This window comes from Denticeps clupeoides, chromosome 2 (assembly GCF_900700375.1).
Source record: "Denticeps clupeoides chromosome 2, fDenClu1.1, whole genome shotgun sequence".
NCBI classification, from domain to species: Eukaryota; Metazoa; Chordata; class Actinopteri; order Clupeiformes; family Denticipitidae; genus Denticeps; species Denticeps clupeoides.
In genome coordinates, this window is record NC_041708.1 from 30807602 (window position 1) to 30831041 (window position 23440).

Below are 23440 nucleotides of genomic sequence, written 5' to 3' on the forward strand. Positions count from 1 at the left end.
GTTCTCAGCTCACTGTACGCACATGGAAGAACCCAGCGATGGTGCTGAGAAGAAAGGGGAAAAAACAAGGTCCTTGTCCCACCATATTTTGAAATAAAAGGCCGTTCGACTTTTTCAAAGGGATCTACCCTTAACCCAGGGCCTCCACAGACCTCGCTCCTGAAGCGAAGTCGATACAGCGGGCTGAACTGTGAGCTTAAACTTCGCCGGGTGCGTTTCACTTGGTCATGTCTCATACTTCTAAACCTCCTTTTGATGAATATTTAAAGCCGTGGAACAACGGTGTTAAAAGCAATTGGCTGCATCGATTTCCAGATGTGAAGACATCCATTGTGGATTTAGGTGTCGCGCTCAAAATGCCGATCTTTAAAGTGATATGTGGTGCAGGGTTGTTTTTTTTTTTTTTCTTCTTCCCTGAGTCCTCTGCAGCCGATTCACTTACTCTGGCATGGCATTTCACTATGATAAGGGAGGACAGTGGCACAGAGACAATGTGGCCAAAGTCACACTTTACCTGAGCTGCATTTCCAGATAAACCCTGTCATGCTAGACATTGCAATTATTGGCCAACATTATTACCATTGAATTTTTAGACACACACATACGTACACATACACAAATGAAGACAAGGTGATTTTCACTCATGCATCTTAACGTGCAGAATGGTGAACTTCGCAGCTAGATTCAGTACAGTTTTTTTTACTGATAACTTCTGATAATGACAACTAAATATTTATTGTTACTGTAAATCATTAACACGTCCTGGCCATAGTGGCCCCCTGCCATTGGTGGCTGCCACCTAAAAATGGGACATTTGGACTTCTGCAACAAAGGTTCCACAGTTTTTACTGTACAAGTGCACATGTGCAGAATTAATCAGACCAACTTTATGTATTTTATTATTGCTGAGCACCTTTATCAGTCTCTGTTGTTTCTTCAAATATTTGGTGCACTGTTATTATGCCTAAAATAAAATAAAATCTTGTGTTTGCAGTGTGAGAACTCCCGTTTGTGCTGAGAGGGATTTTACCAGGGACATTACCACATTAAACTAGCACTTTGACAAAACTCTTCTTTTGTCTGGTTACACATTATTGTTCTGATACATGTTGCTTAAGAATTGCACTTCTGTGACTTTCTTGATAGGTTGATAGGTTTGCCAATGTTGTAATAACTGTGGTTATAACACACTCAATATCATGCAATGGCAAAACGCCAGCACTGAAGTTAGCCTTCATGTTTCCACCCAGTCCAAGAGTCTGATGGTATAGCCCTCCCTCTCATGCCCTCTAGTGCTTAATTATAACCAGAAGAGTATCGTTGCATATTATTTCATTGTAATTTAAATGATGTACTCTCAAGAATCAAGGAATTAGTGAATATATGATAAACTAATGTTCATAGGAATGGACATAGTACCTTTTCAAAAAAGTAGAATTACTAGAGTAGAAAAAAAGTAGAATAACTTGTCTAAGCAGTATCTGAATTCTTGCACAGGTCTGCTGGTTCCTTGAGTGCTTTTGCTTTATTCAGCCGCACCGATGTATAAAAGCTTATTGCCGTTAGACACCTTTGCCGTTCATGAGAGTTCAGATCGACACCAGAGCTGATACATAAGCCAGGAAGAATTCATTTTAAAGCTTTTAACTTCACACTCAACTGGCGATCTGTAGGTGGCTAAACCTAAACAGTGAACACTGAAAAAAGCACAAGGTCTTCGCTTGCATGAAGGTTCAGACTACGTTTTTTCTTCCGGGGATTTTCTTTCATAGCACAGGGCAGTGAGAGAAGCAGAAGTTCAAAATGCTTGTAAGAGACTGTTCTGAATATGGGCACTTCCTGTTGCAAAAAAAAACTTTTAGGTCAGGTGTACAAGGCATTTGAACCTGTAATATGCATGTTCTTACAAAAAAAGAAAAAAACGCAAATCCGGAGATTACAGACCACTTTTTTTTTTTTTTTCCCCATAATTTTGGCTGCCATTATTTTCATTACCACATCAGTGTTTCAAATCGGGGAGGGGGGACCTTTGTATTTGCATCACCGTAACAATGAGCTGAATACCCAACGTGCTCAACAGTCAGGCAGATCCATCAGTAAACGGCAGGCTTCTCCACACACTCAGAAAACTCTCCCCTCGTTTTCCCCTCCCGTCGATGTATTAATTTATCTATAGAATTCAATTTTGGCCCGACCGTTTTTTGAGGGCCACCTCTTGCAGTCTGTATGATGACAGTAAGCGCGGCTATTGATGGTGCCCTTTTCTTCCCCCCTGGCCCCTTCAAACAGAGCAATTTTCTTGCTATTTACCACAAAGCTATGGGTACATTGATTTCAAACAGGTCAGGGTGTCTCATTTTTGATGCATGCAGCAGCAGACAGTGATCAGCATCGCCGAATGTCTTTTTTTGCTCTGAGTGTTTTGTTGTTGACATCACTGTGGTGGCATGATTCTCTCTGCAACAATGATGACGCCATTGATTCAAGTTTTTTTTTCTTTTCCATAAATATAAAATTCCAAATAAATCCAGTGATAGGCTTTTCTTCTGTCCCTGCTTGCAGCATATTGCAGTGACCCGTTCTGTCCTGTTTTGTTTACACATCCTATCATCCTCCTGGCAAGAAACGCCTTTTTTGTACAAAAATATAAAAACCATTTGCATGGAAATGGAAACATGCACATTATCTTAACTGCAATTTTATAAAGATCAACACATCTGAGGGATGCAGCCACAGTTTCGAACAACTTGTTCTTTGGCGTGGTGTCCAGCTGTGGCTTGTGCAGGCTGAGAGGCAAGCCTGGCCTCAACTCATCCAGCCCTCTTCATCTCCAAATCACGCTTTCCCTTTGAAACCTAATTGCTGTAATTAATTTGCATGACCTACAGTCAATCCAAGTTCTTGTTATGCCCTGGTCAGGTTATTAGTGAAGTGTGAAATCAATTTACGGCTCTGGAAGTGGAAGCGGGGGGCTTCGCGGAGGTGCGGTGGAACTGCTTGAATGCCCTTGTTTTCGATGCTTTTGTAGCAAACACGCATCCGCCGTGTGATTACCTGTGCAATGGCTATAAAGATCATTAAGTCAACCCATCCAGAGCAAACGCGCTTCCTGTCTGACCACACGTCAAATGCCGGCCTTATTTATTAACGGTTATTGTTGCTGGAAATTATTAAAAGGCTAAAATGGAACAGGAGTGTAACAAGAAGCGGGGTAATCAAATAAGTTGCCAAATTTGCTAAGTTTCTGCAGAATAAATGCTGTCTTTCGAAAGGGGCATGTCAACGAACCTTCTAAAGCAATCTGCATGAGAAAACAGACCAGTGAGCAATAATAACAACCACAAAACACTTGAGATCATGTCCGAGTAAAAATTCTAAATTATACACACCTCTTGTCTGAATCGAAATGCAGCCATAAAGACAGGATGTGGGCAGGCCCAATTAAAAGGCTTAAGGAATTAATGTGGAGGATCAAGTAAAAATCTGAAGGCGAAACAGACAAAAAGGTTAAGGTTTATCAAAATTTGCATTTAAGTGAGACCTGTGTCAACAAAGTGACAGAACCGGCATGTAAAAGTCACAGAAATAGCCCCTGGTCCCACGTGCCAGAAATTGTTTGCTTTTAAACCAACCATATTTTGGGATGCTTACAATAAGGGTCCAAGAGCCAAAAAAGGAAATTGCACCTTGACTACATCTTCCATCACTGCCCGTTATTTATTTATTTTTGCCCTCATTTTTGGTCATATTAAAGAAAAACAGAGTCGTGTTTGTTTTTTCCCCTTCCCTCTAAAAAGGCTTTTGATCTCGAGAGAGGATACCGGATACCATCTCTCCTGATGTGCCAAAATAGGCAGCAAGTGTTTACTTAGCGACAGCGGCAGATAGTAGGACATGGAAGAGTGTAGTGACAAGGGTTCCCGGCCATCAGTGGTGACCTTTTCTGTGTTGCCCCTGTGGAAGACCTTATCCTGCCCCCCCCTCCTCACCACATAACACCCACAATGACTGCGGGAATCCATGTATCCTACACTGTTCTGTCAAAAAATCCTTTGAAGGTCGACTGAAAGTTTCATGCTCTCCAACCTAGATTTTTATGGGCCTGACCATAGAAATATGAACATTCTTAGTATTGAGTTAGTGGTTATGTCAGACATTAAATTCCTTTGCATAAATACTGAAAGTAAGCATATGTCTAATTTATATAGTCACAAAATCCATCCAGAAAACAACTGATATAAAACAACATAAATAAAAAATTGTCATGTGCCTCATACATCAAAAGAAACCATTAATTTCTGTTCATTCATCCAGCTCCAGTATGGTGGCGCCATGGTGTAAACCAGAGACAAAGGAACAGAGAAGGAGGATCATAACATTTGAACAGTACCATCAGTAACATCAGAATCAAGCTATGAGGCCCATTTTAATAACACCTGTATATCTGTTGGGTAGCAACTGGTACAAAGAAACTGATTCAAGATTCATGGGATTCAATACAATATGTGTAGAATATGCAGTCAAACACATAATTAATTTAACAGTGATAAAAATAAATAACATAGAACAAAGGAGAAAATCGTATAGAAGAAGAATAAGGATAGTGGGTCCTGTCGGGTCCTGGATGTATGCTCCCACGTGTGTTTGTGGGTGGTGTTCTGTTTGTGTGTGTTTCCTTTCAGGCTGCCTTCGTGGGAGGAGCTCCACACCAACCTGCTCCGCCTACCGCTTCTAACTGGCTGCCACAAGATTTAAAAGGAAACCTCAGACTGTGTTCAGGAAGTCTGCTAGAGATAAGGTGTGTGGTTGTAGTTGTGTTCAGTGCATAGGTTGATTAGCGTGTTTCGCTTACGTGTGGTTTGGTGTTTTTGGTTCGCTTCCCCTCGTTCGTTAGTGTAAGTTCTGTTTATGGTTGTAAATAAAAGCACTGTTTCTACATTTCGGCCTTGTGAGTGTCTCGGCCCTCTCCCCTCTCCACACCATTGTCGCGTTCCTCAGCACCCCTAGACGAGGACGTGACACTCTGCAGATCAGAGGGCACACCTGCGGGCGATGAATGATGTTGGAGCTGGCGTGGCAGGACCGCACCGGTTGCGTCGCTGGGAGCGTAGGCAAGCAGCAGCTGGCGAGGGAGTGCCGACATTGGACTTGGGAGGGGCGGAGAGGCAGAAGGTGCAGGAGTCACCGCGGAGTAGGCGTATCAGAAAGCGGCTGACTGGAGAAGTCGGGGGCGGTGCGGGTCATTCACCTTGGCGGATCGCGTGTCAGCGGGCAAGAGGGCGTTGCGGAGGACTGGCAATATTTGGGTCAAAGAAGGCAGACGTGGGTAATCCCGGAAGAGAAGTCGCGGGGCAGGTGGTTGTCAACGTGCATGAAGGGAACAAGCAAAGGCAAGCTACATGATGGAAACCACTGATGGAAACCAAACAACGAGCAGGCAATGAAGCCAGGGCGCCGGGGGGTTATTTATACTGGCATCACAGAGTTGTCACAGCCTCTTCCGGATCGGCGTTCTCCTGTGGGAAAACCGTGCAAGCAAAGACATTTATGCTCAAGGAGAAAATACATTGACATTCTTGGGTATGGGCCATGGGTTCTGCTAAAGTGCATCATGCATAGATTGTGAAATGAAAAGTTTAGCAGTTACAGTCAACAACGGTGAACATTCAGGTGGTCGGGTTGGGAAGTGTGAGGTGTGGTGGCACGTCCTGGTTCAGCATTCTCATGGTCTGAGGATTAAAAACTCTTCCTGAGTCTATCGGTTCTGGCCATGATGAGTCTTTTGCCTGATTGTAGGTATTGAAAAAGACTCTTGTTTGGGTTTGATTTGTCCTTTATATCCTTGATGGCCCTGGTCCTACATGATGTAAATGACCTGCAGAGAGGGAGGAGGTGACCTGCAGCAGTGTTCTGCCACACGGATCATCCTTTACGACCCTGGACAGAGCTGTTACCAGAGGTTCTGTCTCAGGATGCTCTCCACAGTACCAGTGTTTTTATGATGTATGGAGACACCCTGAACCTTCTCAGCTGTCTCAGATGGTGTAGGAACTGCTTTGCCCTTTTTGTCTGAACCTGGATGTGTTCAGACCACGTCAGTTCCTCAAAGATGTGGACACCCAGGTACTCGAAAGTGCTCACCCACTGGAGTCCCACTGCTGTTGAGGGGCTTGTAGTTCACTTTCTGTCGCCTGCAAAGGTCCACCTCCATCTCCTTGTTCTTGCTGCCGTTCAGTCGAAGGTATATTCTCTACCTCTTTCATGTAGGCCATCTCATCGCTGTTTGAGATCACCACTGTGTGGAGCAATGAGTGGCCACACAGTCATGGGTGTGCTGTGGCCTGCCGGTGAGGAAGTCCAACAGCCATGCACACAATTGGCTGTTGAGTCTCCTTCAGCTTAGTAAACAGTCTGCTGGGAACTATCGTATTAAATGCTGAACTGTAGTCAACAAACAGAAATCTCGCATAGTCCCCCTGCTTTTTGTGCACAAAGGAGCAACGCATGACAAGAGCTGGGCTACAGTATTTAAGGTGCAACTACATGGCAGGCGTCCGTAATAAACCAGCCAGTGAATGTATGCAACACAGGGCACCATGCATTATAAATGACAGCCCTGGCCAAGCCAGCATCAGGACCTGAATTCCACTCTCTCTTTTTTTTTTACACTCAGTTCGGTTTTATACACAGAACAAGGCAAAATAAAAAATGCTCGCTGGGCGTTTGCAGACTCTCTGGTCGCAGCTGGAAACCCGAGCAATTCTGCAGCTACAAAGGAAACACTGGCACCTGCTGTCAGACACAAGATACTCGGCACCGTTTGTTGCGCTGCATGTTAATTTTGGTCTGTGGGACCAATTATTTCTGATATCTCTTAATTTGCTTCCATGTGTTTTCTGAAAAAAAAAATCATCCCGCAGTTCTGGTCTGAACCATTTCTGTTTCCTCTATAGAGTTATTACAGCAGCCAGACAACAGCGAGGGAGACGGCCCATTCTCATGCCTCTCGCGCATTCTCCTTCGCTTGCTTTTAACAAGTAGACTGTTTTTTTTGGGGTTTTTTTTTTTCAGGGGTCTGTTTGATATTTGAAGTCTGGCCCCTTCTGCGGTGCTGCTCGAGGCGGGATCGGTAGCCGGCTTGCAGCCAGCGCTCTGGGCAATGAGATCGGGTCGAGGCTTCCACAGCAGAGGCAGGAGTCACCATCCCCCCAACGGCCCCACTGCTCGACCAGGACATTTCATAAGGTGATTTAAGGATGTAGGCCCATTCTTCCAACGGCAGGGCAGCCATTCCCTACTGATCCCAGGACGCAGCGCTCTGGGATGACCAATAACAGCTTGGAAGGGGTGTGGTGCTCTGTTTTTGCGCTTTTGGATATACGCGTACGTGTCAAAATTCGATTACACAAAGGTACTCTATCAACAGGGTGGGTTGATTTTGAACTATGCGCGACATGTGAAAGGAAAGTTTGTATGTGCAAAATGCTAAAACATGACAAACGTTTCCCATGAGGCTGAGCTACTTTACTCCGAGATATGCAGCAGGTGACCAATCTAATGACCAATTATGCCAATTACAGACTCATATCACATTTGCATAAATATAGAGCAAATAACCACTAATTGTGAAAGGAAATTTGAATTTAGTGTCTCAGGACACGGACAATTTGTACTAATTTGGTATTTTAAATATAATGATATTTCATCAATATGTACCAAAAGTGATTCATCCAACAAATAATTACTGTAAAAACAAGTGGCGCTAACCAATTTTAATCGCCCTGTGAGCTCATTTACACTGAAAAAAGGGGACATATTATATTTTTGTTATATTCTTGACTGTTGAATACCACTCTATAGGCGGGGGGGTTACGACAATAAGCTTTGCAGTATGTTTAAAAGCTAACTCACTGAGTAATGTAATTAATGCACAATTAAATTTGAACTGTGGCTAAATTTACATTTACATGTACATTTAAGGCATTTGGCAGATGCCCTTTTCCAGAGCGACTTACAACGTGCTTTCAGGTTACCATCAATGAAGTGATCAGTTCCGGTTCATTAGGACCCCAACTATGAAAAAAACCTTTTTATTCACTCTGTTGTAGATTCTGTACACAAGTTCGACAATAAGAAAGTTACAAGTTAATCTAAATATTCTTTAAAGAGGAAGGTCTTGAGCTGTCGTTTGAAAATATTCAGTGACTGAGCTGTTCTGACCTCAAGGGGAAGTTCATTCCACCACCGAGGGGTCAAGATGGAGAAGAGTCTAGATGAATGTCTTCAGTACTGGAGGCTCGGAGTATACGAGGTGCAGTGCGAGGTGTAATAACGGCTGTGAGGTAGGATGGTGCTACTCCATGTGCAAGATCACACCACGTGCTACTCCATGGCCAAGATCACGGCACGTACCATTGTCGTTGGAAGCACTATATTGGAAACACACATGTGTACATTAAATTTAAGGTCAATTGGCATGCACTGTGTGGGGTGTACTTTAAAAAAAAAGTATAGCAGAGGCCTAGATGCCCATTACAAAAGCACTTCTTTTTTTGCCCCAGAAACATTTGTTATGGATATTAGGGTCATTATGTTGTTGTGGAAAATTTTAGATGAAGGGAGGCGGGCAGAGCAGAGACCTCCGAGGTATTAATATTCCTGCAGCATCAAAGAGATTTCCCTGAAGGCAGCTCTTTAGGCCACACTGTTATTACTGTGGCTCTCCATTATCTCTTGCTGTACTTGATATTAAGACAATAATGGTGGGAGCATTATTAGGGGCAGGCGACAGAAAAATGCAAAAGCAGACATTGAAGGAGAAGGAAAAAAAAAAGCACCGTGGGATCTACAAAAGACAGCAGCTGATTACCAAGAAGGAAAAAAAGATGCCAAATGAAATTCCCGGTGAGCATGGGGTTCCCTCTCACTCTCATTTCTATAAAATGAATGTTTTCATGTAATCCACCGAGTCAAACTTCCACAGCCTGAGGAATTGCCTGAAATGATCAGACCGAGGAAAACTGTGATGAGGGGATATCTGTTCACACTGAGAGAAGCTTATGGATGGCTGTGCCCAGAATAGCCCTGGCATTTTTAAACAAGGGACTCAAACAAGAGTATGTACAGATGCATCTGACAGTGAACTCACTCTACAAAAGCAAAAAATGAACAACACTTTGCGCATAATAATATAGACCCTTAGATTTTTGTTATGATATTTATAGCATCAACTAATTTTACCACACTGGTGATGCTTGTGTTTCATTAAAGATATTATTTAAAATTTTATCATGTAACACTAATATAATCCAGATGTGTTTCAGCTACCAGTTTCATATGACTTGTATATAAACCATATTAGTAGAACATTATCCCATAAACACTGGAAAATGAAAATACTATTAAATAGAGTACACAACATTAAACAATGCCTTCTTAGCCTGCAGAAACAGGCTGAGAAGCCTGGCTTTGTGGGTGTACATTGTGTGCATGAGTCTTTAAAATGGTATTATAAAATCCTAATGAAATATCAAAATGCCATTGCCTGTAGCATAACTTCTTGATCTTTCACTTACGCTTACACACTTCGCATTGCATGTATAATGTGTTCTATTGCAATGTAAAGCACATGCACTATTCACATATAAATATTCCTAGAAAATATTGTCTTAACAGTTGCAAACATGAAACGTGAATTGTCTCTCAGACATCTGTTGCCAAGAAGAACCTTAGTGAATTGCAGTAGTAGAAAAGCGCTACTGAGCATCCATAAAGGGTAGAAGTACCCGAATAGCACAGCCTGTGCCTGCGCCAGCAATTCCAACCCGTTTTTACGGCAAAATTGATTTCGACATAACCTTTTAATTAAATATGGTGGATTTACATGTGCAGCGTACGCAGTACGACTCCATCAGCTCTGTTCATTAGGCCCCTAACTCGCCTACGCTGTTCTCAGACCTCCTTCAGAAACATCTCCCCTGTACAACACAGGCCAGGGCTATCTTTATCACCGAGCTCTGCCTCAGCTTATCAGCGGCAAATAAGAGCGGCAGCAAACCCACAGATTTGATCCTAATGGCGGAGTGCGGGGCCGCAGAGTGGAGGTGTGCTCCGCAGCGAGGCCTGCCAATGTAGCCGTGTACGGAAGCGGACGCCGCCCGGCGCAGATGAGGTTAGCTCCGGGTTGAGCCATTCGCACAGGGAGTAAATCACTGCCTAATGAGTCCAAATGCCTCTGCTCAGGGTTGTTTTTCAAGCCAAATATGGCCGTTGGTGTTTTTTTCCCCTTTGAAGCAATTTGTCTTCTCTTTGCCTGACCCTCCCGGACCATTGCCTCAGTGAAAGTCATACACAAACACGTCAGCAAGAGTACCAGACAAATGTTCATAAAAAAAAGGTGGAGAAGGGAATTTGCATTCCAAACAAGCAAAGTTTGAAGACTATCCATACAATGCTATTGAATTTTCCACTGGTAGGACTAATAAAAGATCATCTTATCTTAATACTGAATGTATTTATTATCTAATGCATGTTAGGAGAGAATGTCAATTAGATTAGATTTGATTAAATGATTCAATTAGTGGTGTGTTTGGTGTTTAAATGTTAATTGTGTAAGCTAGTAAGGACACCAGGATAGCTGGATAGCTGATGACCATTTAGATAAGAAATTTTAAGTTATGTTTGCCAAGATGCCAATAAAACACAATTGTAAAATACTCCACTTCCCTTCAGTGATCTTATGCAACAAGTCTGGGCGGTGTCAGGAAGGGCATCCAGTGTAAAACCTTTCCCTGATAATTCTTGTAGAAAACCAGAACAGTTGATCTTCTGTGGTGACCCCTGAAGGGAGAAACCAAAGGACGACAACAAGAGATACTTAAGATACTTGTCACGTTGGTCTGGACATGGCAATGAAGGAGGACACATATGCACAACGTCACAGGAGAGGGGTTTAATACGTAATACAGGACAAGGGAACATCACCAGACAATGACCTGATGGCGACCAGGATAGCTTTATACAATTCTATGATTATACACAGTTGAACACGATCAGGGAACATTGCACAAGACTGACATGAAACTCCGGTCCGAACTCCGGACCCGGAGTCACCCCTGCTGGACCGGATCATGACATAAATAAAAAGTTGAAGTTTGGCTTTGATTTTGGTGAGTTTTTAATATTTGCAATTTCAATTTGAAATACTGTGTCATTAATCCCATGCATAAATGCAATGCATCACACATATATTTTATCTCGTTTTAACTGCTTCTAAATCGCGACCCTATCAAATTGACAGGGAATGGTGCAGCTGCCTCAGCTGCACTCACAACTTTATAGGCTCCCCATTGATAGTCTGGGTCATTGTGTAGATGTGAGGAGCAGTTTGCCCAAAAGACACTCCCAAGAAACGAGCCAATCATGTACCTAGAGGCGCCCTGCCAGACATGCCTAAGAGAAGCACAGCTGGGATTCAGGCTGCTGCTTTTGATGCTCCTTCCTGGTAAATAACATGAAATGATGGAAACCTGAAATGCTTACTACTCCTGAAACCATTTTCTTTTTCAAAAGTTTCCACAAACAAGGAAGAACACATCACAAAAAGGGTTCTAAAGGTTCTAATTACAGCTACTGATTGTCAGTCATGATGGCTTATAGCTAAATGTGACAACAAAAAGACAGAAGGTGATCAGACAATCAGTGTCAATGGGGAGACTATCTGCTTGGACAGGATTTCTCCAAGCACTGAGCTCTTCTGGGCAAGTCTGCTAAACACTGTGCTGATTGGACAGTCGCAGATCATGCAACACTTTCACTAACAACACCATTGGGATGAGTGAAAACATGGTCTTATAATTTTTTTCAATTCTGATGGAATTTCCCACTTGCGGGACTAATAAAATGGATCCAAATCTTATCTTAACATAAAAACTGCTAAATTGATGTTCTGATTTCTAAGTTCTCTAAACATCTAGTACTTTGTCTAGCACTCAGAACCAAAATGTTAATACATGTTGCCATGGTGATCTTAAAGGGCCGCCACGATGCCAAGATCTCTTGAAAAAGGAAATGAATTGGCGATAACAAAAGAATAGAATTAGGCATAGCATAACGGTTCTCAGAATTTCGAGTGTTTTCCTCATTCATAAAAAATGTTAATAAAATAAAGTGTGTAATCTATTTTCACTGGTGGCATGTTACATAAACAGATTTTGAACCTGTGCTTAAATTCCAGTCAAACAAGTTGCCTCAGCTCCTCAGGTCTGGCCCTCTATTCTGAATATGAACAAATACATCCGACAGGGTCTATTCAGGTCAATTGCCCTCCTTAAGTGCCTTGCTCCCCCCCTCCCTCTCAAATGTGCACATCACAGTCATAAAAAGAAAGTGAGGGAAGGAGAGAGGTAGAGAAAAGGGGAAAATCTTTAATCTTACAAGGGACAGAGAAAAGCAAAGGGGCGTTTCTAGCTTCCATTAAGAGTATTAGGTACCTGTCACCAACAAAATGCGCCTTAAAGCACCAACTGCTCTTTGGCAGCAGCTATGAAATTGCTGTGGAAATGCAATCCCTCTCCACAGCACTTTGGCTTGACACAGCAGGGTCTGCTGGGGGATTAAAAGGAGTCCATCACTCCATCTCTCCACATCCACAGGAGGGGGGAGGAAGGGATGGAGAGAGAGAGAGGAGAGCAGATGACATGTAGAGATGCTGGTGACAATGTGGTGAACATCTCAGGCCAGTAAATAATATTGTGCCATCCATCCATTTGCCAATCCTGCCAATTGGGAGTAACAGGCAACAGTTATGCATGTACACCGCAAAACGTGTACACTGTTTGCAACCTATAGATGTAACAAATAGAGGTACACAGCAGATTGCTTCATTGTCCAATCATTCAAATCCCACCAAATCAGCGAGAAACCTCTATCTGTTCATGATAACAGAGATGAAGTGGTCACACAGCCCGTTTATACAGGCAGGGCTCCTATTTCGTCCTATACTAATCCCATCATGCCTGGGTCTGCTGTCCTCCTTCTCCCCTTTCTCCTGTTGCACAGACTTCAGTGACACAGCCCCCCGAATGGAGCCTTCACCAGCACTCCTCTTATCTGGTTCCCTCAGACTCGCTGCCTCCTCACCAATTCAGCCCGAAATAGAAGCACCACCACCGGAGTGCCGTGTGTCGATTGCCCAGAAAATAGGAAATGACAGGACAAGCCAGGTCCGGCATGCGGAAATAGATCACTTTCCCCCCGCCGATGTCGGTTAATGTCATTATTACATCGCAAATGCTCTGTGCAAACGCATCACTTCGCTTGGAAATGCCAAAGGATTTTTCACAGGCGAGGCATTGCTTGGCTCACCATGATGATTCTGACAAGCCAAGCAAAGCGTACCGAGCTCTGAAGACACATGCGAAGCCTTGTATTTTGGGGCTTGTCTGGGTTTCCTGCTTACAGTTTGGAGCTTACCTTTCAGGAAAAAAACAAACACTGCTTGTCTGGTTTTCCAACCCTTTACTTAATAAGACATAAAGAAGACCCGAATGTTGGTGTTATATGAGAGAAGTGACAGCGAAAGGAAAGAAAAGAGGAGAAAAGACTTTCAAAAACAGGTGTGTGTTGCTCTGCTGTCCCCGTCCCCGTCCCCCCCCCCCCCCCCCCCCCCCCCCCCCCCCCCCCAAAAAAAAAAATAACCAACTGATGTTGGAGATTTGCCTCACTTTATAACCCTAATGAGCTCCACAGAGAGTAAGAGCATCACCAGTTTCTGTATGCCAGTAATTTGGAATAATTAGAACCACTTAGACTTTACGTGGCTGGAACGTCCATTTTGAATGAAATTCAATGAATTTCACATTCCGCCGTGTTTATTTATAAAGGTTGTTAATTGATATGAAAGAATAAAGAATGCTGTCTGGAGACAGAGAAAAGATCTGGTTAAGAACTACAGCTGATTTACATGAACCTCCCTCTTCTTTTCCAACCCTCACCATTTTTCATCAAGACATTACTGAAACGATGAGCATATACGAGGATCAAAAATATGTTTATGAGTTGCAAACATGCTTATACAACTGTGCCAATCACCACTTTGAATATAGGCCCGTCCTGGAAATTTTGGCCCAATAAGTTCATAATGTGATTATATGACTTTTAATAATATTACGAGTTTAACGAGAAGTCATCCATACGCTAGTATAACAGTACTTAATCATAGCTTTTGATCATGAATGCCTGATCACATGACTGTGGGCTACAAGTGGCCGTTTCTCTCACCGACCAAAGTAACACTCAGAGGTGTTGCAGCACGTAGCTAAATGTATTCGCCTGGCAGCAGGAGCATCTGCCGTGACCGGGGCAAATCTCGCCCCTCCTCCCGTGCTCTGTGGAAAGCGCCCTGCTGTGTGACATTAGTCCAGGAGCGGGTGGGCCACGGTGGGTCCTGGTAAGCCGCAGGCCAGAGCGGACGCTTGCTCTCGCAGTAATTAATTGTGAGCGGTTTACTCGCTCCTCCCCAGCAAACCGGGGGGTGCAGACCTTTTTGGGAGCGGCAGAGCTGTCACGCCGAGGCATTCACACCAGAACAGCAAATATCACGGGGTCCTGAATCAACACGGGTTGGTCGGAAGAGAAACAGTTTGCGTTTAACCTTCCCCAAAGCTTTTAGAATCCACCGGGGGACACCCGCAGGGAACGGCAATAACCAGAACAGCGGCACCGGGAGAGAATGGGGTGGCTGATCCCTTCTGATGGATGGGCCACAGCAAACAGATTCAGTGGGAAATTGGAATTAATAATGTAGACTCTAATGTGTTTATTCAGGTCAGATTATCGCCTTAATAAAATATGAGTCGTACAGTGAGCCATCAAGAGAGTCCACAGAGTGTCTTCTGCCACAAACATTGGAGGGAAGCGCAGAGGTCACTCCGTCAATGATGGCCATTTATGTCCACATATCATCTATGTCCTTCGTTGATGATGCAGTGGGAGATTGCCAATGCCAAATTTCCGCTTCTGGGTTGTCCTTTACTAATCTTGTCATGGTCAGGTCATGTCTAGCCTGGTTAATTATTTCAGGACAGCTTCGTATTTTTTGGTATTAACCCTTGTTTTTTTAATTAACTACATTCTGACTGTCTAGATCTAGATCCCGTATAGGTTTTCCATTTTATTTTCCAAACTTTTTCCTATTTAAGGCCATTTCAAGCTCCACTTTTCATCATCTGGTCGCATGCACCCCAACCCACATACACAGTCTATGTTCCATACGGTATTCAGCCTTCTTGTATACACACAGTACCCTTATAATTCTGAATTTTCAGATTTTTTTTATTTATGAATTCATCAGCTACCTTCATCGTCAGGTGGTAAAGGCAGGGATAATATAAATGATGAATATAAATTATTTGTGTTCACCAGATAACAGTGCTGGACACTCACTGTGCAGCATGTCCTGGTCTATCTTAGGAAATGGGTAACTTCCACCAGGTTCTCTGCAAAAAAAAAATTAAAAATGATGTTCTTCTCGCAAAAAATCATGTACTTCTCGCTAACAGCTCACCTCCACTGTTCTTCCACCCATGAGCCCATTTACTTCCACATTTTAAATGCCAGTGTTGTTGTCCTTGTTGCTCTACACTGTTGAAATTTTGCTACTTTTGATACCATCTGTGTAGGTGCTTACAGACAGGATGACCATAAACCCCTTTTGATTATTTCTCAGCGCTGATGCACGGCTGGGCTATATTTAGATCCTCATGATGTATATGAAAAATGCTGTCTCTTGAATTCCCATGTGACAGCCACCCGAAATTAAGGATGTGCTGCATCAACGCGAGCGGACAGCTTTCCGATAAAGAGCAGATGTTGAAATGTTGCCGCGGAGTTGGTTTCCCAGTTCGCGGGGAAATAAAAGGGGAGGAGGGAGGCTTGGGAAAAAAATAACACCTTCCTCCGGATGGGTCTCTTTCTCTCTCACCTCCTCTCCTCTCCCTGCCCTCCCCTGCAGCCCCTCCCTCCCTCCCTCTTTCTCACACCAGTGAGAAAATAGAGAATTTGTTAAAAGGTCGCAGTGGATCAAAGTCATGTTGCGTCAGGCTACCTGCCAGGCCGGAGGAGTGCGTACACTTGGCAGACCGGGGAGACAAAGAATGTGCCATCTGCACCCAGATCAATGAGCATTAGGGAGCCCGGCCTAAAATGGAGTCGGCCCGAGGACAGAGTGTGCCACCAATCACTGTCACATTATGACCCCCCCCCGACGGGCGCCCCCTGCCATCCAGCACCTCTGTCGGCCCCAGCCTCTGATGATCTGCTCAGTTACCGTGGAAATGAAGATGCATAGAGTGCCATGCTGGACCGGGTTAGGGACAGAGGAGAACAGGTGTGACTGCTAATGGGAGAGGTTCTCCACTCTTAGGGAACAAGGGCCGGGGAGGTGCCGGGTTCTCTTTTTCCCCCCGGGGTTATTTATTCTTTTTTTTTTCTGTCTTTCTCTTCGCCGGACCATTTTTCTTTTCCTACGTTGCCCTACTCCATCTCCACCCACCTCACCTCCAACACCATCACCACTCCACCCCCGCTCCGGCACGGTGACTAACGGGAGAGGTGGAATGACGGAAGACAAACGACCGTTTTCAGAGAAAATGTATCTCTTTGATTTTATGGGTAATTTTTCAGGGGTGCAGAGTTGGGCTGTCATGCTGAAGACGATGTTGTAGTTTTCCCCCGCTGCCTCCTTTTTCACATTTGACTCCAACAGAATGAGCCAGTGTCTCACAGTGAGTGAGTATGTGTGTGTGTGTGTGCGTGTTCTATATTAAAAGCAGAAACTTTGAGAGCATTCATACATTTAAGGGTTAAAAAAATACATTTCTTTATGGATGAGAAGTTGTCTAACCCACGGTGCCATTATCAGCTCTGAGGACGTCTTCCTAAACTAATGCTTTCTTAAAAGTGGCCTCACCAGGACTTGTAGGCACTTGCTTCCAGTGCTTAAAGAAGAAATCTGTGGGAACAACTTGCCAAATCAAGGGGGGAATGTTGGTGCTAAAGGGGTTCTGGAGACCTCTGAACTTTGAAAGCTGAGCTTTCAGGTAAAAAATATTTCAGCAGCTTTATCAGTAGCTACCCCAGAGACTTTTCTTAATGGAAGGCTTTATTCAAAGCACATTAAAACATCAAGCTGTTTCTTGTGTTTTCCTCAAAAAAACAATCATTTTATGCTGAAACAACTTGCATAGGTTGTTGCATACCTGATTGCTGATCAGCCCAAAAATATGTCCAAACCACAACTATGTACTGTATCAAACTAAATGAGAAATGGCTCATTTATCCTGCAATTTATCACATCTGGCAACACTAAGTCTGGGACAACAGTGCGGCCTGAAGAATCCCAGCTCTCTTACCTCAGTGATCTTAATGGCTATACATGTTTCTCGCAGGGTATAATGCAGTCAAGTCTAGCTTAACATTTTAATGGCCTTAACATAATGTCTTTTTAAAAATAGATATATAACCCATACATGTCATGTTCTGTACATGCGGACAAAGACTCGAATAATTTTGCTGGCCAAAAAAAAATACAAATAGTAGCATCTCTTCACCTCTCTAATGAATTCTCCAGGCAGGGAAATCCACACTGGTGGAAGGGGGGAAGGAAGGAAAAAGAGGAAGAGCAAGTCATCCTGACAGCTGATCTTATGTTTGGTGAGCAGGTATTAAACAGTTTCAGAGAAAGCCACAGTCGGTCTGCCGGGACTAACTCCACATCCCCCGGTGTTTCTTTATGTACTCTCCGGATTATTTCTGACAGTGCCTATTCCTGTTAGGGATCTGCAAACTAAAGGGCAGTTTGACCTATTCACTCGCTTTGCTGGTTCCTTTCTTGCTCTACATTCCGCTACTCCCTCTCTCCCTCGCTCTAGCTCGGATGTTGCCTAATCCCTGTCTCTGACATTCTGCTCTGAAGTGAATATATTTCCTTATGATTAATAGATTTGACACTCCCAAAAGCCACTGCCAAGGTTTTCTGCTGGTCCGAAACACCCCCTTCCCCCCCCCCCAGCATGCTAAATGCCACGGCGCTCTGACTGAGCTAAGACCGCACAAGGCACGAGAAATCTGCCTTTCCGAGGTCCTCTACATTCCTTGCAGAGTAAGCCCCCCCGGCACACAGAGAGGCTCTATCCAGATGAGAAGCCGCGTTTGGTCGGTTCAGATTAAGGGTTAAAGAGATACGGACAGAAGCTGGCAGGGGCAGATACCGCGTTCGAGGTTTAATTTTTTTTTTCTTCTTTTCTTCTCTTTCCTCCCACCTGCTCCACCAACACTTCTTTTTGTCTAATAGAGCTGTGGATTGCCGGTGTGGGCAAACCTGGGCTCTGAGTTGGGTGATAGGGCCGCACTTACCTACCCGGAGTGAGAAGGCGACAGTGGCAGGCTTCACAGGAGGCTGGCACGCACGCCGACACCCGAAGCGGCTCAGGTTCAGGGGCCAAAGGTAATGGCAGGCCATGTTTTACCCACAGCTGCACAATCCATAATCGGGAATCTGCTTCTGCTTCTTTCTTTATTTTCCCGTGATTCTTCCGAATGTCAGTGGGAGGCCACGGGGGGCCATTCCACGCTTCAATTATCAGCAACAGCGACTCGGTTGGAAGCACAGTCTTAGAAGAAAAGCTACTCAGCGGCATCACTCGTGCCTTTAATTCCTACGAGTGGATTCAAACAATTTATGCTTCGTGTCCGAATGTTTTAATTTGTGTGGAAAAGGGGGTGAAAGGGGCCAGACTGTGTTCAAGAAACGAACATGTGCGGTTCTGGCCAGCCTTTCGTTGGTTTTGATCTGACATTAAGCCGCCTGATTTACAGCTGGGACAGTCTGGCACTTGCCTAGGCAGTGGCACTTAAAGTAATAGAAAGTGGAGATCAGAGACACTTTTAATAAAGGCGAGAGAAAGTGAAGGGCCATGGATAAATTGGATCTGGGAGAATCTAATGGTGCCTGCCGATGACATTAGACACCTAGTCTCTGGGTTCTACCTTTGGACAGCAATTAGACATCATTAAAAAGGAGTCTCTCTTTCTGAACTTAGCATAGGTAATGCTTTAATTACTTGAAAAAAAAAGTCGCCATTGCCAAGGTGTTAATAAATCTTGCTGTGATATAAGCTGATGTCTGGATGGAGTACTTCTGACTCAACTTTTTTGGTTTCCGTACAAGAGCTGCACTGTAAAATCGAAACAACGACAAGAAAACCGGTGGTCGGCGGTTTCTGTGGAAGTAGAGTGATACAAGCACAACCAGTATCAACACATCACATCTGTAATGGGATCATAAATCCGGGTACAGTATTGACAAGCGCTAGCCTTTTTTCACTCTCAAGACTGAATTGGCACCTCTATTAAGATCCTGTCATTCACTGTAGCCGAGCAAGAGGTCACTGTCAATCCGTGGCTCTTCAACAGGCCTTATCTGTGGATCTAATCCCTTCTGGCCAAGACCTGGTCGATCGATGGCCTTTGCCTGGTCCAAGCAGGGAGATTGGGCTGCAGTAAACACCTAAACAGCACAGTTAGTTTATCTTTCTCATCAATGGCTGGCCAGGTCCATCACTCACAGTTTCCGACCAGCACACACACGTAAATACAGAGCTGGACAAACCCCATGCAGACAAAGAGCAGAGACGCACACATGAGATAAAGCACGCAAAAGTGGACATGAACATGGAAGTGGATGATGGTTGAATAATTCCAACCTTGTTCAGGCAACTGTACCAGGAAGTCCAACTAACCAAATAATTGCATGACCCATTAGTTATTTTTTGCTCAACATAATTGGATAATACTGGTTTAAAAGAAATATTTAATTTGGTGAAGAGGTTACGTTAATGGAATTCTGTGGGAATTGCGATGCAAGTTACTACTCAAGCACGAACCGTGATGAATATCGTATCAACCTGAAATAAATGTGCTATGACTGAGTAACATTGAACAAACTGTTACATTTTTCACACATTTTTATGAAACACCTTATTTACTCAGTAGTTTAAAAGTTTGTTAGCACTTGGAAACACACACTTAATAAGCTAACATAAAATAATAGCTATTGTGAATTGGACAAATGCTAAATGCTGTAATGGCTAAGTGCTACCATGTACATCGACTGTTATTGAAGGCAACAAATTGCAAGTACTTTGGTTCAAGTTTTTTGTTAATTACACAAGTGTTGTGATTTAGCTAAATAATTGCTAACTACATTAATGTCAGCTAGCATTAGCATCTCAGTATCTCAGAATGTTGGGCTCATACACATAGCCACAGCCAAAGTATGGAACACAGCCAATTGTGGACAAAAGGCTAATTCTAAATGTATTAATGTCAGAAATGTAAAATGTTTAATCTTTGTCCAGACCTAAGCAACCCTAAAATCGTTTCACGTCTTCTGAGCTAACAATGAGCAGTTACAGAAGCATTTTGTACAGGGAGCAAAATCACCTTGAAAATACTCACGGCCCCATGTGGCACCTGCTGGCACTATTATATTGTTAGTGGTGGATGAGTACTGGATGAGACATCCTCTCACTCTGAGATTAAAGTTGTAGCACATGGACAGCGCACGGAAAATGGCTGAGGACAGACACATCCACTCCTTCCCCAAGGACATGCTGGTGGTCTCGGTGCATTTAAAACACTGCACACCCAAGTTACAAGTCCAGGTTTACTCGATATCAACTGTGCAACAGCGACGGTCTTCACATGCAACAGCACTGAACGATTGAACCGTGGGTGAAAAAAGGAATGAAGTGATACAAGCCACCCACTCCTACAATGGCCAATTTGTTACTCTAATAAAACACCATAAGGTCAAAATATTCAATATTTGCTTTCTGCAGCGTCTGGCATTGATCAAAGTTCTATTTTTATGGGTTGTAAGCAGAGCAAAAGAGGCATTTTCCACTCTGTGGAGTTCAAAGATGCTGCCCAGAAGGGAAAAAATGTACATGTCCATGTGATCAAATCAGAGCACCTCTTTAAAAACAACAAAAAAAAAATCTAAAGAGCTACACGGCATTATAATACTGACCTATCAGGACTCACATGCTCACATGTCCATGACATTACTACAAAAAGGAAGAGTACAAACAACTTTCATATTTTTATTCCTTTGTATTCTGCCGCCTGAATTCATCATATTTAGCAGTCGATAATGAACCGAACAGGGCCAGGCAGCATCCCGAAGGCTCGTAATTGGATGAAGCTGCAGTCTGGATGCAGACAGAGCACAGTTACAGTTCAATAGGAAACCTGTCATAATTGCTTGTACACATCAGACCCTTGGTGTCAATGGCATAAATTGGTCTCCGGTGTAAATAAATGGTGGTGACAGAGCGGTGAATCCTCTGCTTGTGAGGCAAGATATAATGATGCAAGGACAGCTAATGATGTAAGGTGCAGGGCATTTTTAAAGTTTCGTCCCTGCAACACTGCAAAAAAAAAAAACGTACACTTTTAGCTTTTTTCATGAACGCACAAAATCCCCATTGGGCACTGATGATTTATCCTGTGTTATAATGATATTTTTATTTGCTGTGGCTCTACAGGACAAGATGATTTTTTAGGTAGGCATTTTCATTTATGCCCTAGCCGAGCTTATTTCATTCCCAGAAATTAGTGTCTGACACAATTCACTCAAAACTGCTCAAGGCCTTTCTGTGAAATGCTTTACCTGTCTCTGTAAAGTCATTCACTGATCTGCTGGTGTACCCTGAAGAGGCAAAAAAGAGGTATGACTTTCACCACTCAACCACCTGGTCCTCACAACAGCAAATTTCTCACAGCCGCCACTGACGCCTTAAAGAGACCAGAGGCAAAGGCCAATTCAGCGGAGTAATTTGAACTGTGTCTCCTCCTTTTGCTCCTGTATACACATTAAATTGCCTGACATGGTCGAGCTCATTTTCAAGTCTATAACTTATATTACTCAATAAAGGGGAAAAAACGGAAGAGAGAGAGGGGGAAAAAATAACAGAGGAAGAAGTCGTCGTGTCCAATGATATACTGAAACAATCACCATTATTTCTCCCATCAAGCTGAACTCAGCCATATGCCGAGGAAATGAAATGTAGGAAATATAAATGGGCAGGCGAGGATTTGAAGGCAGCACTCCTGTAGGCGTTGCAGTTGCCGGTGTGGGGACACATCTGTCAGCACACAGCAGCGGAGGTGAAATGGCACTCGCTCGTTAGCAAGTGGTCAAAGGCATACAGGGCACTGGTCCAAATGGCAGCTTCTGCACTTGTAATTCGCAGAGGATCATCACCAGAGTCTCTAAGAGAAGAAGGGGCTGTTAGGTTCTGCATAGCATATCTGGATGATGAATATAAATTATGTTTCTAGATTATGTTTCTGTTTCAACTACAGGCCATACTTTCCTGCAGCACATAGGGCATGTTCAGTAATGCCACTGGTTGTACAGAAATGAATCAAACAAGAAAGGACTGCTTTCTGAAGCCCTGGACAGACTTCAACTAAGATTCTGCACAAAGTTTAAGAAGACAATAAATTGCACCTCATTCTAGGCAATTGTACCTCGATTCTGTCCATTCAAATACCAAATTCAAACCAGCAGATTAACAGCACTCTCGTTTTAAGTAATCTGATGGGCAAAGTAGTGGGATTTCTTCCCTCGTGCTATGTCGTCTGTAATGCTTGAAATATTCAGGTCTGGATGTCTCATGTCATCTGAAGAAAGTACTGCAATGATGGGGCTTGATGGGACAATGTCAGCTTTCTATATAATACCCAGATAATGGTTATTATGTGTTAATTTGTGAGCAAGATAGACTTAAATTTTGCTTAAATTGTTGTTGTCATCGAACAATTTGTCTGTGCCACAAGGAAACCATCCCCACAGTGATGTATGATGTTTACACCGGGAGAGACCTATCTCAGTGAGGATCTGTGCAATATTTGAAAAGTGCCACTCGCATGCATCATCCGGCCGACCTGGAGCAATATGCCTACAATAACAGGGCAAAAGTACCTCCGAACAACATGGAAATATTTACCTGAAGACGCATAAATTTGCCTCTGTTACATATTTTAAAAAGGACTTAGTTCATTTATTACATTTGTTTTATAATTTGTAATATAACATTTTATTAGTTCATATAATACTCTCTCACTCTCTACTCACTATCCATAACAGTTTATTCCTGCCGTGCTAGCCCACGGCAGGGTGCACACACACTGTCCAATTCACTAATTCACCTAGCGTGCATGCCTTTGGATGGCAAACTAGCAGGAGTCGGGATTCAAGCTCACAGCCTTCAAGGTGAAAGGCCGCATCAGTAACCTCCATGCCACTGTGAGGCCAATTTTTTTATAATACTAATCACAGGAAAAATATATGCAGTTTTCAGGTTTTGAAATA